This window comes from Helicoverpa zea, chromosome 3 (assembly GCF_022581195.2).
Source record: "Helicoverpa zea isolate HzStark_Cry1AcR chromosome 3, ilHelZeax1.1, whole genome shotgun sequence".
NCBI lineage: Eukaryota > Metazoa > Arthropoda > Insecta > Lepidoptera > Noctuidae > Helicoverpa > Helicoverpa zea.
The window spans coordinates 3791072-3806272 of NC_061454.1; the positions used below are offsets into that span (position 1 = coordinate 3791072).

Consider the following 15201-nt stretch of genomic DNA (forward strand, 5'->3'; position numbering starts at 1 on the left):
CCTAACATTATACACGAGAGTAGGTTAACTAAAGCTGACATAGGTAAATAAATAAAATAAAAATAAAAAATAAAATAAAAATAAAAAAGCCTTTTATTTCCTTCAGAAAATACACACTTACAAAATTAGTTGTATACTGTAGTATCAAAAGGTTTTAATAACACAAATAAAATAAAAATTTAAATAAGTTAATAGTTCCAGGTTTTATATGCACGCTTTTAATACGTAATATTATGTTTTATTAATCTGTAGGAACCCCTCTGCAGGTAAAGGCCTCCTCCAAAAATAGCCAGTTTTCTCTGGATTGCGCTATTTGCATCCAGTTTGGACCCGCTATGCGTTTTATTTCGTCCTCCCATCTGTTGTAAGGTCTCCCTTTCTTTCTTTTGCCCACTGGCCCCCTCCATTCTGATACTTTTCTTGTCCACCTGTGATCTTGCAGGCGTGCTATGTGTCCGGCCCACTTCCATTTTAACGCCAGAGCTTGTGCTAAACCGTCTGTTGCTTTTGTGATGTTACGTATTTTTGTATGTCTAATTTTATTTATTCTCTTAATGTTAAGCATACTCCGCTCCATTCCTCGTTGGCACGTTATAATTTTTTCTCTGACGTTTTTGTTGAACTTCCATGTCTGACAAGCATAGGTTAGGCATGGTATAAGGCAGGAGTTCATGACTTTTGTCTTCAATTTAATTGGCATGTTGCTCTTAAATATTTCTTTGAAGCTCCAGTACTTATTCCATGTCAGCTGGGCTCTGCGCTCAATTTCCTGGTAGTTGTTTAGCCTGTCGAAGCTTATTTGTTTGCCTAGGTAGATGTATTTTTCCGTATATGGGAGAGGAATGTTGTCGACGTAAATTGGTACCTTGGTGTTATTGGTCATTACCATAGTTTTAGAGAGGTTCATTTCTAGCCCAGCGAGCTTGCTCGCTTTGTTTAGTGACTTTACCATGTGTTGTAGTTCTTTTCCTGTCTCTGATATCAGCACCAAGTCGTCGGCAAAACGTAGATGGCTTAAATACTTTGATTCTACTTTTATACCACATTTGTTCCAGTTAAGCTTGCTTATTATCGACTCTAATGTGGCTATAAATAGTGTAGGGGACAGTGGGTCACCCTGTCTCACGCCTCTCTTTATAGGAAACCAAGAGCCGGCTGTTTCTAGTTTAACTCTACTTTTGCTCTTCTTGTATATGCTTTTGATTACTCTTATATACTCATTTTCCACATTCTGTGTTGCTAGAGTTTCCCAGATATAGTTGATAAAGCTGACATAGGTAGTATGTATTAAATTAATAACTTTTACATCTTTTATACATTTTATATTACAATGAATCTATACTGTATCCCCTTCCTGAATCGATCCAAATATTGAATGACACATTTTACTTTTGTAAAGCAAGAAAACTGTAGCAACGGTATTTTTCGAACACAACTCTACAGCGTTCTGGTTGCCCGTATAAACTAAAACTGCATGTTTGGGTTACATGCAGTTGTGGAAAATATAAATTGGAAAGCTGCCAACAGCAATTGAGTAAAGGTTTCGGAGATAACACAACTAGAACTGACAGGCTCTTAGTTTTAACTGGACTAACTGGACAACTGGACAATTTGTACACTGGAATCGTTCTATAAATGCGTTTATGTTAGATTCGAGAGTAATTTTTCAGTATATACCTATAGATCCACTCGCATTCAAATTCGAGAGAATTACTTCTCGCACCAGGATACAAATTGGTATATGTACAGTCAACTTCAGGTCAGTGGCAACAGTTTTATAGGAAAATCGTGCTTATTACTATTGAGTTAAGGTGCATGACAGTTACCACTGATGTGAAGTCTACCGTACTTCTTCTCAGACATATTTACTATCATCTCTTTTATTTATTTGAATCGGTTTCGTTGTTTAGACGTTAAATCGAAACGGAGCTACTTTCACGTTTTTAATTTAATAATTAAGGACTGGAAGATGACAATAGCAAATTCATTTCAGCGTTACTAGCAAAATTTTGTATCAAAAATGTGGTATCAATGAAAGGAAGAATCGATATCTGTATTACTGCAGTGTCAATGAACTAATATACATGTCGGCGCGTTTATAACATTAAAATTATGAGCGGGTAACCCCGAATAGAGTAGTAAGTGTCACGACGAGTAATGGCAGCGGTCATTCTGGTGACAGGTGCCAACTGAAGTGCGCACATACTAACCTATATAGGGTGACCAGGAAGAGACCCGTATACATCGTGGTACAGTTGGTAACATGTGTCTGATAGCTTGGCTAAGGGAACCCTGTGTGACAGCTACTAGCCTGTGTGGCATGACTAGCCTGTGTGGCAACGACTAGCCTGTGTGGCAACGACTAGCCTGTGTGGCAACGACTAGCCTGTGTGGCATGACTAGCCTGTGTGGCATGACTAGCCTGTGTGGCAACGACTAGCCTGTGTGGCAATAACTGGCCTGTGTGGCAACGACTAGCCTGTGTGGCAACGACTAGCCTGTGTGGCAACGACTAGCCTGTGTGGCATGACTAGCCTGTGTGGCATGACTAGCCTGTGTGGCAACGACTAGCCTGTGTGGCAATAACTGGCCTGTGTGGCAACGACTAGCCTGCGTGGCAATAAGTATCCTGTGTGGCAATGATTAGCCTCTGTGGCAATGACTAACCTATGTGGCAGCGATTGGCCCGTGTGGCATTGACTTTCGGAAATGTGTGACTTTAGGGAAACATTTTGTTGCGTTTGGACTTCCAATTTATAAACACTGTAAGATGTACAACATGGACAAAGGGAGTCATTTGAGGGGTCAGGGAGGCCGAACGGAGTAGACTGTAAGATGAAACCGGTACACACGAGGACGTGTGATAATGCAGGACGGCCGTGTCGGCGCGTTTATAACATTAAAATTATGAGCGGGTAACCCCGAATAGAGTAGTAAGTGTCACGACGAGTAATGGCAGCGGTCATTCTGGTGACAGGTGCCAACTGAAGTGCGCACATACTAACCTATTGGCTCGAAATCTCATTCCATCTTACTGATTGTGTGCGATTGTGAATAAAATGGCGAGGAAACCAAATAATGGAACATTGGACTATACATGCGTGCCTTTATTTTTGAATTCCGGTAGTTGCAACGCAAACGATGGAAGGTGACAGCCAGAACCGCCGCGAGGCTCCTTCTGACGTTCCCACATACATATTATGTAGAAGTATAGACAGGTTGTATTATTAACAACGAACAGAGCAGTTTGCAATAGGCAGATAATGTGTAAGTTAGGATCAACGAACACTGATTTTATGTATGTAGGTATAAGTATTTTCATCATTTTCATAGTGAGGATTCTTTTATAGGGAAGCTTCACTATCCCCCTGACTACCCGCGTGTGTGAAGAAGCAACTTTATACTCAAGCCTAATAAATAAGCTATTAGGCACTTTGACATGTTACAGAAATGTTGCTAGGAAATTACTTTTAGATTTCCTCACCGACTATCGGCTTACAACTTATATCCTTCAATTACGATTTTGCGGCTACTTCCAGCTTCTAATGATAAAACAAATTAAACTTTATAATAAGGTCATAAAGTTGTAATTGCTATGAAGTTTTGCAATTTTGTCGTCCATCAATATTAATTCTGAATTTTGTTCGGTTTACCAAGATGTAATATGATTTGTAGTTCAATCAATGCAGTATGGCTATCCGATTTAATGAAATTGACTCACGTTATATAATGAGTTTAACAGGACAAAGACATATTCAAATTAAGGCTTTATCAGACGTTGACAGTGACATTCAAGTTAATATAGAACACTGAATCGATTTAATATCGAATACTCATTTACATTCACGATTTAACATCAATCGAGAACACCAAATATTAAACAAAAAAATCGATCTTTTTCTTCACTGATATACTTAAGTACCAGAAATGTAAAAAAAGTGTTTCTCAGTCGCATCCAGTGAGACTGGAAGCCAACCCCAACATACCTGAAAAAAGACTAAAGCAATAGGTACATATGATGATGTACGTTGTGGTCATTGAAAGGTTCTGTGTATTCTTATTTTGAAAATACCACACACACAGATGCGAAATCTTATCTTTTCAATTCATTAATATATGTATGTGTGTGTAAACCTATTCGTCCAATCAACTCACCAGAATCTCCTTTCAGCGTCGTCAACGGATCGTGTGGAACAAAAACGTATTGGTATTATCGAAAACCGATTGGAAGAACTAACAAGCAAGGCTTTATTCTCTTATTTTGTCCGTAAATGAGGCTGTGAGCAACGGAGTAGGAAAAGATAAGCGGAGATGCCATAATGCAGGTAGGTCAGGCGCCTTCTTCTAGGTCAAATTAATACGGTTGACATGTTCAAAACGATCGGTTTTGAGAGAGGCTTTCGGGTTCTTTGAGACATCTGCCAATTTTTTATATTGCACAAAATGATCGGTTCCAAAGAAGGTGTATAAGTGCGGAGACAGTAACGTTCCTCGTCCCCCGCACACCCGCATTTTGTCACGCAACGTTCTTAGGAGATTTTCCGTTATGAGACCTCCGCTAGTCATTTTGTTCTCCATGCTGTGAGTCCACAGCGATTGTGTCGAATGTCATATTACGGAGACATTTGCATATTCGATTTTGCGTTTAATTTCGACACAAGCGATTATGTTCTGATCGTCGTATTATTGAAGTTGGTTAATTAGTCTGTTGTTATTAGGTAAGTTATAAATTGATATAGAGTTTAAACATTATTAAAGATTTAATTATAAAAGTGATCACTTAAAAAGCAGGGCCATATTCAATGGGCCCGAAGTTATCCTGACCCAGTCACTTGAATTAATTTCAATTGGAAAGGAAAATAAAACTTTGTAAAGCAAAATTGGTAATGTTTTTGACACATCCAATGAAAAACTTTTGAAGGTACCAATGGTATATTTTCATTTTAAAATTCAAATAAAATAAATCAATGACAAACCTACGCAGCAAAAATCCCACTAATTTGTTGCTATCTTTTTTTTATTTCTGTAATGCTTAAAATAAATTATACCCTTACGAAAATAAACTGAAATATAGGCACGATTTAGCAATAATTCAGAAATGAAATACCTATTCGATCGAACCTTTACAGATTTGAATTTCAGTTTGGCATCGCTATTTCTGGAATTCTGGAATTTTCAATTGTTTTCTTATTATTCCTTTGTTTTTATTTTATTAACTTTTTCTGTGTGTCTAGAAAAAACTGGGATGTATTTGACGTATAAGAACTTATTCGACTGGCCTAAAATCCTGTGAACTCGAATGAAACGAGGAATAGAACTTAAGGCTTTGAAGTTACTGGCTGGTCTACTAAACCAAACTAATAGGGAAGTAGTTTGGATTTTTTTCACAGAAATTATTTTGTAGAAGTAATGTAACTGAGAAACGAGACAGTGTATTGGGAACAGCAGAGCAGATAGGTACATCTACTGACGAGGCTTTTAAATAAAACGCATTTGGAAAATGTGATCTAGATACATATATTTTTTTATATACACCTAGAAATTTGAAGTAAGTTTTAATGTTATATGCTACTGCACCTGGCACCGTCTTCTATATTTCAAGACTCTTGGATGAAAACTCTTCAGCTTAAGCGTATTAGATTAGAAACAGTACATAATAGAACTCCTAGATAAGTCTAAAGCGAAATTGCTTATAGCCCACCGCCTTCCATTAATGAATGTAATGAGTTTACAACAGCTTCTTATGAGCTATTAACAGACTTAATGTGCTATTAAGTTCTCATAGTCGTGTTACTCTTAGTACTAAGTATTTTCAAACATATTTATTTATTTATTTATTTATTTAGGCACACCAACAACTTATTTACAAATACTTTCACATATATAAGTTTACAATTGTAATAAGTCCTGCGTAAATATGTTAATTACAGGTGCGCACAACGTTCAAATTAAAAATAACTTAAATTAAACTAAACCAAACTATGCATAACAAAAATAATAATAAAAAAAAGAAGAAGAATCGATAGAGGTAAATGACAAGGTACTATTCAAATTGGTAAATTTTGTGCAAAATTTAATTTATATGAGGCATTTACATTGCGCTTAAATTTATTATAGGAAATAATATAACATATCACAGTTTGCAACTATAGTAATTTACTCAGTGCATTTTGTAAAGATTTATAGTTAAAATCGGTAGATACCCCGTCCTTAAAATAATATTTTGTTTGCTTTAAACGAATGTTATTATACAGCCTATTTATACGAGTATAAGAATCTGCTCATTAGATCTGCCTTACAGATGGGCCCCGCAGGAGAAACTGCTGATTTATGGTGAATACATGGACTTTTTTGGTAACTTACTGACACTATAGCTTGCTATCCTAGCTTGAAAAAATAACGCAAAGTAACGAATTTTTTAACAAGAATCTTATAACGTATCTGTTAGGATGGACACTCATCTAGTCATGAGCACATGTCTACGCTCTGTAGATATTCATGTTTGTGTTCGAGAGTGCACCTGTGTCTACACACACACACTGGTGATCTATGCATCAATATGTATTTCTAGCGTCCATTGAGATTCGCCGCCGAGACCGAAATTCGATCTCTACAGACCATTTATATGCGATACGTGCAAAGAATCCGTTTGGAATAGCAGCTGGGCCTTTGAAAACGCAGACATATTTTGTAGATATTTTTAGGTTCTATTTCAGTACTGGAATATCTTGGAGTATTTTGAAAATAATGAAGTAGATTTGGAACAAGTACGTTTTGAGGTAACAACTGTAAGAGAGGGATTACATTTTATGCACCGACTCTGTTGCGGTTAACGAATGAATATTAGCAATCCTTACTCATATTATAAAGTACGAAAGTCTGTTGAGAAAGGATGTAGACTTTTTATCCAGGTGCAGCAACTATTTCCCTCGAGGCGCGGCCGCCGGGTTGAACAAAAAGTATTTAGAACCAATTTTCGTATCGTTAAGACAGTAGAAACCCAAGTAGCACAAAACTGTTGCTTAAGAGCTTTAGAGCCAATCCGATTATTACTAAAGGTGCCAATCTTAAGCGCCAGAGCGTGCTCTACAGACCTTATGCCGCAGCTTTGCAGCCAAAGAGGCACAACTTTTTGCAGTCTATAGTTCCATTAGAACTTCATAGTAGAGGCATTAAAGCGATACAGGAGCGGCAACTAATAATTAACACCATACTAAAGCTCTTACGGCGATGATTGAATGAATGATAAATTTAGCTGAATGAAGAAAACTTCACTGATCGTTCACCTTGTCTCTCATTTATAAAATATATTTGTTGTTCCTGAGTCAGACATTACTGAATACAAATAAATATTAAGTGAAGGTAAGTGTTTTTGAGCTATATTTTGTATTATATGGTAAGTAGCTACAAACGCAGATCAGTTTATCGTGAATATAGTTGATATTGTTGAAGTATTTTTAACGCGCCCCAATAATTACCTCAGAATATCGTAAAATATATAAATTATTATTATATAAATATTTTTGTATCACATACCTACACGATATTGAAATTACATACTGGACTACATTCGTTTTTAGTAAGTTGCTTGTTCGATATTTAGATACATTTTACTACAAATGCGATAAAAACTTATAAATTTCTCGATTACTAATAAATAATTATCTTGTAAACATGGCGTCCATTGAAAGCAGCTTTAAGTTGCAACTTCAACCTTAAAAACTCCTCTCTGCGCGTCATTGCGCTAAGTTTCACTCTTCTGAAGGTCCAAGTAATATCTGTACCACTATTGCAGTTCAAGTCTGCACTGTGATACTGCAGATATCAAACCACACTATTAATGGCTACTTGTTTAGAGATCCGTAGAAGTCGTTGGAAACTCTATAATACGATGATATATTATTGTAAATTATTTAACACTTAAGTACTATGTGTTACCTTGTTTTCAGAGTACCGTTCAAAATAATTCAAACTTATAATGCACAACAAAATAACAAGAACTTTGCATCTGTCCATCTAAATGGGAAAAACGGAGTGTTTCACTATACTTGAGAGTAAATAAATATGGAGCTACAGATTTTATGTATATTCTTGAATAAATACATATTTTCTGTTATAAGTTTTTTTTTACTTCAAAACAAACATTATTTTTCCTCTGTAACTGATTCGTTATCAGTAATTGAGAAAACAAAATTTACGAGACCCTTGCTTGTGTTTGTGAATAAAATAACAGAATATATCCAAATGAGCAGGCAATGTCTATTAATCTCCTGCTTCTATTGTGGAGCCTTAATGCGGCTATGAGTAGAACAGAGGATCAAATTCCTACTTAAGTCTGCACAAAAGAACAAGTCACTTCTGCAATGGAACCTTTAGTGGCAGAAAAGTGATAAATATATCTTTTCTACAGTTTCGTTAAAAAGTCTACAATTAGAGTCTTTATGCAGTTCTAACGCGTACATCAGCGGCAATAGAAACTCTTTAGCAGCTTTAACCTTTAACATAATTGTTTGAACTCTCTTTTAAAGATGTAGGCTGCAAATGGGTTGTAGAATGATCTCTTGTAAAACCTAGAGTGACATTTGGTTCAGTTTCTGCTGCCTTAAGTGATATTTGCAGCTATGAGCAGCTACGGAAGCAATAGTAGAACTTAAAGTTACTTTCGGAACCCCTAAAGCACTACTGTACAGCTAACAGTTGCAAAATAGGCTGCTATTTCCACTAGTGTGCTAGTTGGGAAATCACAAAACTTCTAGCATAAAAGTACTAGATTCCAGTTTACCAAACCATCTCACTTTAGTATCAAAAAGATCGAAACCAACCAAAGAAAAAGATACAAAAACAGTTAAGCTGCAGTGAAAATGAACCGGCGGCCATATTGGAAGCCCGAGCTCATCCCTCATGGCTGTCGAATTGTTTGTTTGCTTCGGGATTATTGCGCAATGAAGACACGCGATGTGTTTCTGTTTGTCTGTTAATTGTGTGTGATTTTGTCAATATCCTATTAATATTAACTAGTAGCTAGCTCCCTCCAGCGGTTTTATATACATATGTCCCGAGGGAAATACTTCTTGCATAATCTGTAGGTCTATGCCATCTATATTATAAAGAGGAAACATTCTAAACTACGGAACTGATTTGAAAATTACTTTCACTGTTGAAAAGCAAAACTATGCACGAGTAACAAAGGCTAAATTTTATCCGGGAGTGGAATTGCAGAATAACATCTATAGTTCGGCCATTCAGAGAATGCGTTCCTGACACGTCGCGATTGAACTGACGACGTAACTTTGCAATGGCGTTGCAGTTACGATAAAAATATTTTTGCTGGTTGTTTACCGTTTTAACAATTGAGGAGCATTAAAACAACATTATTATATCAATAATCAATGAATGTAGTTACGTCGTCAGTTCAATCGCGACGTGTCAGGAACGCATTCTCTGAATGGCCGAACTATAATTATGGATAAACGAAACATGGTCTTACTACAAAAACTTAACCATGTGTCAAACACTTGTCTAAAAAAAGTGTGGTTCCAAAATGGACCTTATTTCAACGTCATAATTTGACATTTTTTTAGACAAGTCTTAAACTGACGTTTAAAAGTTTTAGTGGTAAGACCATAGACATAATATAAGTAAACAGGACTGCGCACTTTTACCCAAAAAACGAGCCGAGTGAAACAGTTAGTACGGAGGCTGTCTGTCCTTTTCTAATAGGGTGACTAAGAGATTAAGCTATATAAGACAAATCCGAATTTGCTAAGATTATTAAACACAGATTGGTATTGAAATTTTAACTTACGCAGTTTGTGACCTTAAAATACTAATATAGGCTTTTAATAATTAGCGGGAATTAGCAGTATAAAAGCAGGAAGATTCGATGTGAAGACTGTTTTTGTTTGTATTTTTGCTTCACATATAGAGTGCTGAGCCGTTTATGTCACCTTTCTTCATTTTTGGGAAGCTATAACATCCATCACCCATATTTTGACTCATTCCAAGAATTCGTGGGCACCCTAGTTGTTTGATTCACGAAAATGTTATTATTAGCTAACCTGTGGAACGATATATTGCAACCACTATAGGATTCACTTTTACAAGTATAAACGCAACACTTTTCACCATTTTAATAGTTTAAATTGATTTAATACAAAAAATAAAAACAAAATTTTAAATGCGGATTACGCGCCAAGAATGTTCAGGGCTATCGCTAGAAAATTAAAAAAAAAAACGAAATAAAAAATTATGTTGTTTATGTTTTAAGAATAAATACGAATAAATTAATCCGATTGTTATTAATTTGTTGACTTACATTGTTAAAATAAGATAAAAATATAAGTGATTCAATTGTTTTTTTGGGAAGTCAAAACTGTTGATCACAACATTTTTTTATGCTGGCAAGGTGTTAGAAAGAGACAAACGGCCTCCGTTCTAACCATCCCTCTCGGCTCGGATTTGCCTCTGTGTATTATGCAACCAATTTAGTACCTTATTGCGTTGGAATAGAGTTCATTTTCGTAAATATATATTTTGAGCGTGCGCAATCTTGTTTAGTATATTACATCTATGGGTAAGACGGATTATATTTGTGGACCAAGTTTATCCAAATCGTTCACTAGTTTCCAAGTAAAAGATTAACTAATATCCATCTTTAATCACAGTCATAGAATTCGTGTTTACAATCCAATAATCCTGTTCATTTGAAGCTAAATAAACGTCTAATAAAGCAAGGGATCGTGTGAAAATTAATTATCTAGAGAGATCAAAATTATCAGTGAAACAAAGCTATTCGTGTCTAAGAAACTGTTAAGGCGACGAATTGGTCAACAATAATTCCATAACCGGCACGCGCATCTAAGGCGCCAAAAGGGGTCGGAGCGTCTGAGCGGGGCGAGGATAACAATACGCGCGCTAGCTTATAAGTAAAAGTCGTAAGCGACAAAATGGTTTTGTAATTTTATTATTTAGAAATGATAATTTGATAAAAATTCCTTCTACAATTTTAAAGAGTATGTATATACTCAACTACTAAAAAAGTTAAGAGGCTTAAATCGGTCCCGTTTGCCCATAATATGTGAATCTCTTTTTAAAAAGAGGTATGTTTGATATATTTTTCTCTGTTATAAAAGTTACCTAATCATGTTTCTACGTCTAACAAAATAAGGTTTATATCATGAACTTTCGGGTAACCAAGTTGTATTTCGACCCGTTTTGTATTTACTGAGAAAAATTGAGATCCTTGGCGCCAAAAATTCCAATTCGTCCTCTTAATCATCATCATCATCATCTCAGCCATAGGACGTCCACTGCTGAACATAGGCCTCCCCCTTTGATCTCCACAGATACCTGTTGGAAGCGACCTGCATCCAGCGTCTTCCGGCGACCTTTATAAGGAAACTGAAACTTTAATTTTAGAAACTGTTAATACTCCGATTAAAATCACCTCAATTCTACGTTAATTTGAGAAATACACTTGCAATGTAATTTCGTCATTAATGCCTTAATTTTATCTATCATGTGAGATATTCGTTTGAATGTATCATGCACTTACATTGATATACATACACATTTACGCATAAAACACAGTTTATTTATTAATTATTTGTATATAGTATTTTATTTTTAGTTTTGTATAAAGATAAAATTTTTAGTTTAAGTTTGTATATATAGTGTGTACATATTTACTCGCCATTAATAAAAATAAGTTTCAATGGAAAAACAGTTTATTTATTTTGTTATAGTTTATTTATTTCAGTATCCACTGAGCTTGTCTACTAAACTTATGTACAATAAATAACCTGAATAGACCTACCGTAAGAGTTTCTTCCAAAGTAAATAATAACGCCTACTACAGGATTTTCCTTATTTTTCAAACTAACACTTTACTTTCAAAGGTTTTCTCTGAAGTTTTTGCCAAAGTAATAATAACTCCCACGACATAAAATTTTCTTTATTTTTCAAATTCACACTTTACTTTAAAAAGTTTTCACAAATATTGTTATGAAGTTACCCAACGAACATGTTTGAACATTAAATATTACGCTGGATATAAAATTAATTTAGATCTAGGATTAATTTGACCTGGTAGAAAAGATTTTTTTACAGCCTACGGCTAGATTGGTATCTTCGTAGGAACACACGTTTCAGACACGAATATCCAATTTCAATTTTGATTAAAGACTTTGTTTCAATTTTATATCTTTATTAAGTATACTATTTTGTTGCTTGGGTATTTCTATACATCTCTGTATTTATCAAAAATATCGGTCGACTAAAAAGTCTCAGTGTGCGCGCGCTCTAACCCCCTTACTTATAAAATCTCTAATCACCTTCTAAGCAACATTTTAACTAATCACTACTTAAGACTTTAAGTAAAATTCTTACTTATAAACGTTGCTTAAGCATGTCTTAACTAACATTTACACACACATTAACATGCTTAAGCAACGTTTATAAGTAAGAATTTTCTTAAACAGCCCTTAAGTATTACTTATATTTAATTGACGTTTATAAGTAAGGCTGTAAATGTATAACTATTTGACAGCGTTGTTAAATGTAATCACAATCTCTTTAGGCGTTTTCGTACCAGCGGTTTTTCCGGTCGGTTTTTTCCACATTCTGAGGTACAAAAACCTGTTGCGCGGTTGTCAATTGTTTGCAGTTAGGTCTGCTTGGAAAAATTAGACGGAAAATCCGTTAGTGTAAAAATGCTATTATAAATAAAGCATTGATAAACAAGGCTGTTTTCTAAAAACTCATTAACCTGATATATAACTCATTTATATACTATCTACATAACCTGTTAATATATTTCCACCGCCATTTAATTAGGACGTTCATTCATAAACCTAGGTTAAGAGAAAATCTCCAAACACTGTTTATTACAGTTGGAGTCATAATAAACACTTCCCCGCGCCGTGTTTAATCATGAACTTTTGTTTATATAACTTTTCACTGAGGTTAGGGTAATATGGCTTGTTATTTAAGGGTACATATTGTGTGGCGATAACATTTTCTGAGGCTCAACGTCACTTTATACGTGCTATAATTGTGTCTTTGCAATAATTACGTGTTCGCGAAGTATTGTTCTTTTTCTTTTAATTTGCGAGAGTATATTATACGGTTATAATATGATATTCTTTAGAGATATCCAGAAGCTAAATTCCATGTGGATACTAAACAGTTTAATTTTGGAAAAACATTTCAGATGGAAAAATCCAGACACCAGTAATAACTAAATAAACTCTATCTTCATTCGATCTCAGATAATTCTGAATAAACTTAAAAACATTTCAAAGATCTTCTTATTGATAACAATAATACAGAAAGGTTTTGAACTAACACACCTTTTTCAGCACCAAAAAATACAGAATTATTCGGATAATTTCTAGACAGTGCCTAAACTAAAAATAATATCTCTGTCTAGTCTATCATTCTGCACGTGTTCTGTCTAGTGAATTAATCACAGTCTAGATTAGGCGACAGCTTATCTATCAAAACTCAGGATTTCCGGACCATCAGTATATGTCAACAGTGGGCGTTCTGCTGCTTTATTCAGTCTGTGGTATGTGCCATCCACAGGTGATGAAGTTCTAAGCTTTCTTAGATGGTCTAAAAAGGGCGTGTCGTGGGAAAAGTCTTATTTCTATTGTAAAGAAATAACCTATATCAAACGTTTTTTAATTTGGAGTAGGGAACGAAGGTGGTTTCTGGTAGAAATTTTATTTCTGCGGGCATCGATTAGAATTGAATGAATCAGTCCTTATTTTCAGCAGAATTTAATATTTGACGGCGCTTCGATAAATCGTGGTGGTTCTCCAAAGAGTGTTAGGTGCAATGGGAATAGTCCAAGGAGGTTTATTGTAGGCTCATTGTACCTCTCGCTCTTGACACAACACTGAGCACTGGCAGCCTAGAAAAGTAATGACAGCCGTTCCTTTTGTTCTGACAGTCAGATTGGTTCGGGCTTGGCGAATGGTGGTCACGTGATCTGTGGCGTGTCGATGGAGTTCTGTATTTCCTATTTTACATGATTATTGAGAATAGGCATGATGACAGTAATTAAAAATCATTAAAATATTATACTTATTAAATTAAAGTTGAAGCTTGGAATATAAAACGCGCATTGTTTTCTTTTTTAATAATGTGATTAATATTTATTTTTATAAAATAAAACTACGAAATAAGGCAATTCGCCATGATATCTTGAACACCAATCAGAGCGCGTGACGTCACCTTTTGGTCGACGCATTAAAAACTCGCACAAACGTCACATTTCGTATTGTAAACTTCCTCTGCGAATCTCTGTGTTTTCATTAATTAATTGTTTATAACGAGTACTATTTGAATGTAAATGTTATTAAAATCGAATATAAAATAACACGAATCATGAAGCAAGGATTGATTAGGCAAACAACGCTAATTTGCCTAGAATCGATATATGCTAGGAGAGTTTTTGGCATCAAATAAAGATATCTTTAGGATGCAAAAAAGATGTATTATGTCTATGTGTAAACTAAAAGTAACAGACAGTTGTGCACCTTTTTAGGGTTCCGTACCCAAAAGGTAAAACGGGACCCTATTGTTTTCTCTCCTCTGTCCGTCCGTCCATCCGTCCGTCCATCCGTCCGTCCGTCCGTCCGTCCATGTTGGATTTTTCACAGATGATATATTTCTGTTGCCGCTATAACAACAAATACTGAAAATTTGAATAAAATAAATAATTTGGGTGGCTCCCATACAACAAACGTGATTTTTTTTTATGGTACGGAACCCTTCGTGGGTAAGTCCGAGTCGCACTTGGCCGGTTTTTTACCATTTAGACCTCGTACAAAACCTATATTATACTAGAATCTAGAAAACTATGTAAAAACTTACATCAAAGTGATCTTCACAAAAATAATGGTGTGGGTAAAAAATACTGGGCAATATTGGTTTTGAATCTCGCCTTGCAAGTTTAAGCCACTTTTTTTTTCGTATTTTTTACACGCTTTTTATTAGCTTCACCTGTATGTTTGTATGTTTGTAACCGACTTCTTTGGGCGCGATTTTGACCCACTTTAAATGGCCAGATTTCGTTCAAACTTTGTAGATTTATTGAGGACCGATGACAATACACTAATTTGATAAAATTATTCCATTTTTAACCGACTTCCCAAAAAGGAGGAGGTTACACATACACATCGATTACTCCGAGGT

General features: G+C 35.3%; 1 protein-coding gene across 1 annotated transcript in view; it reads right to left on the reverse strand.

The window, feature by feature from the left end:
* Positions 1-15201, reverse strand: part of LOC124645866 (sodium bicarbonate cotransporter 3) — a 112027-nt gene that overhangs the window by 62454 nt on the left and 34372 nt on the right. The window lies entirely within an intron of this gene.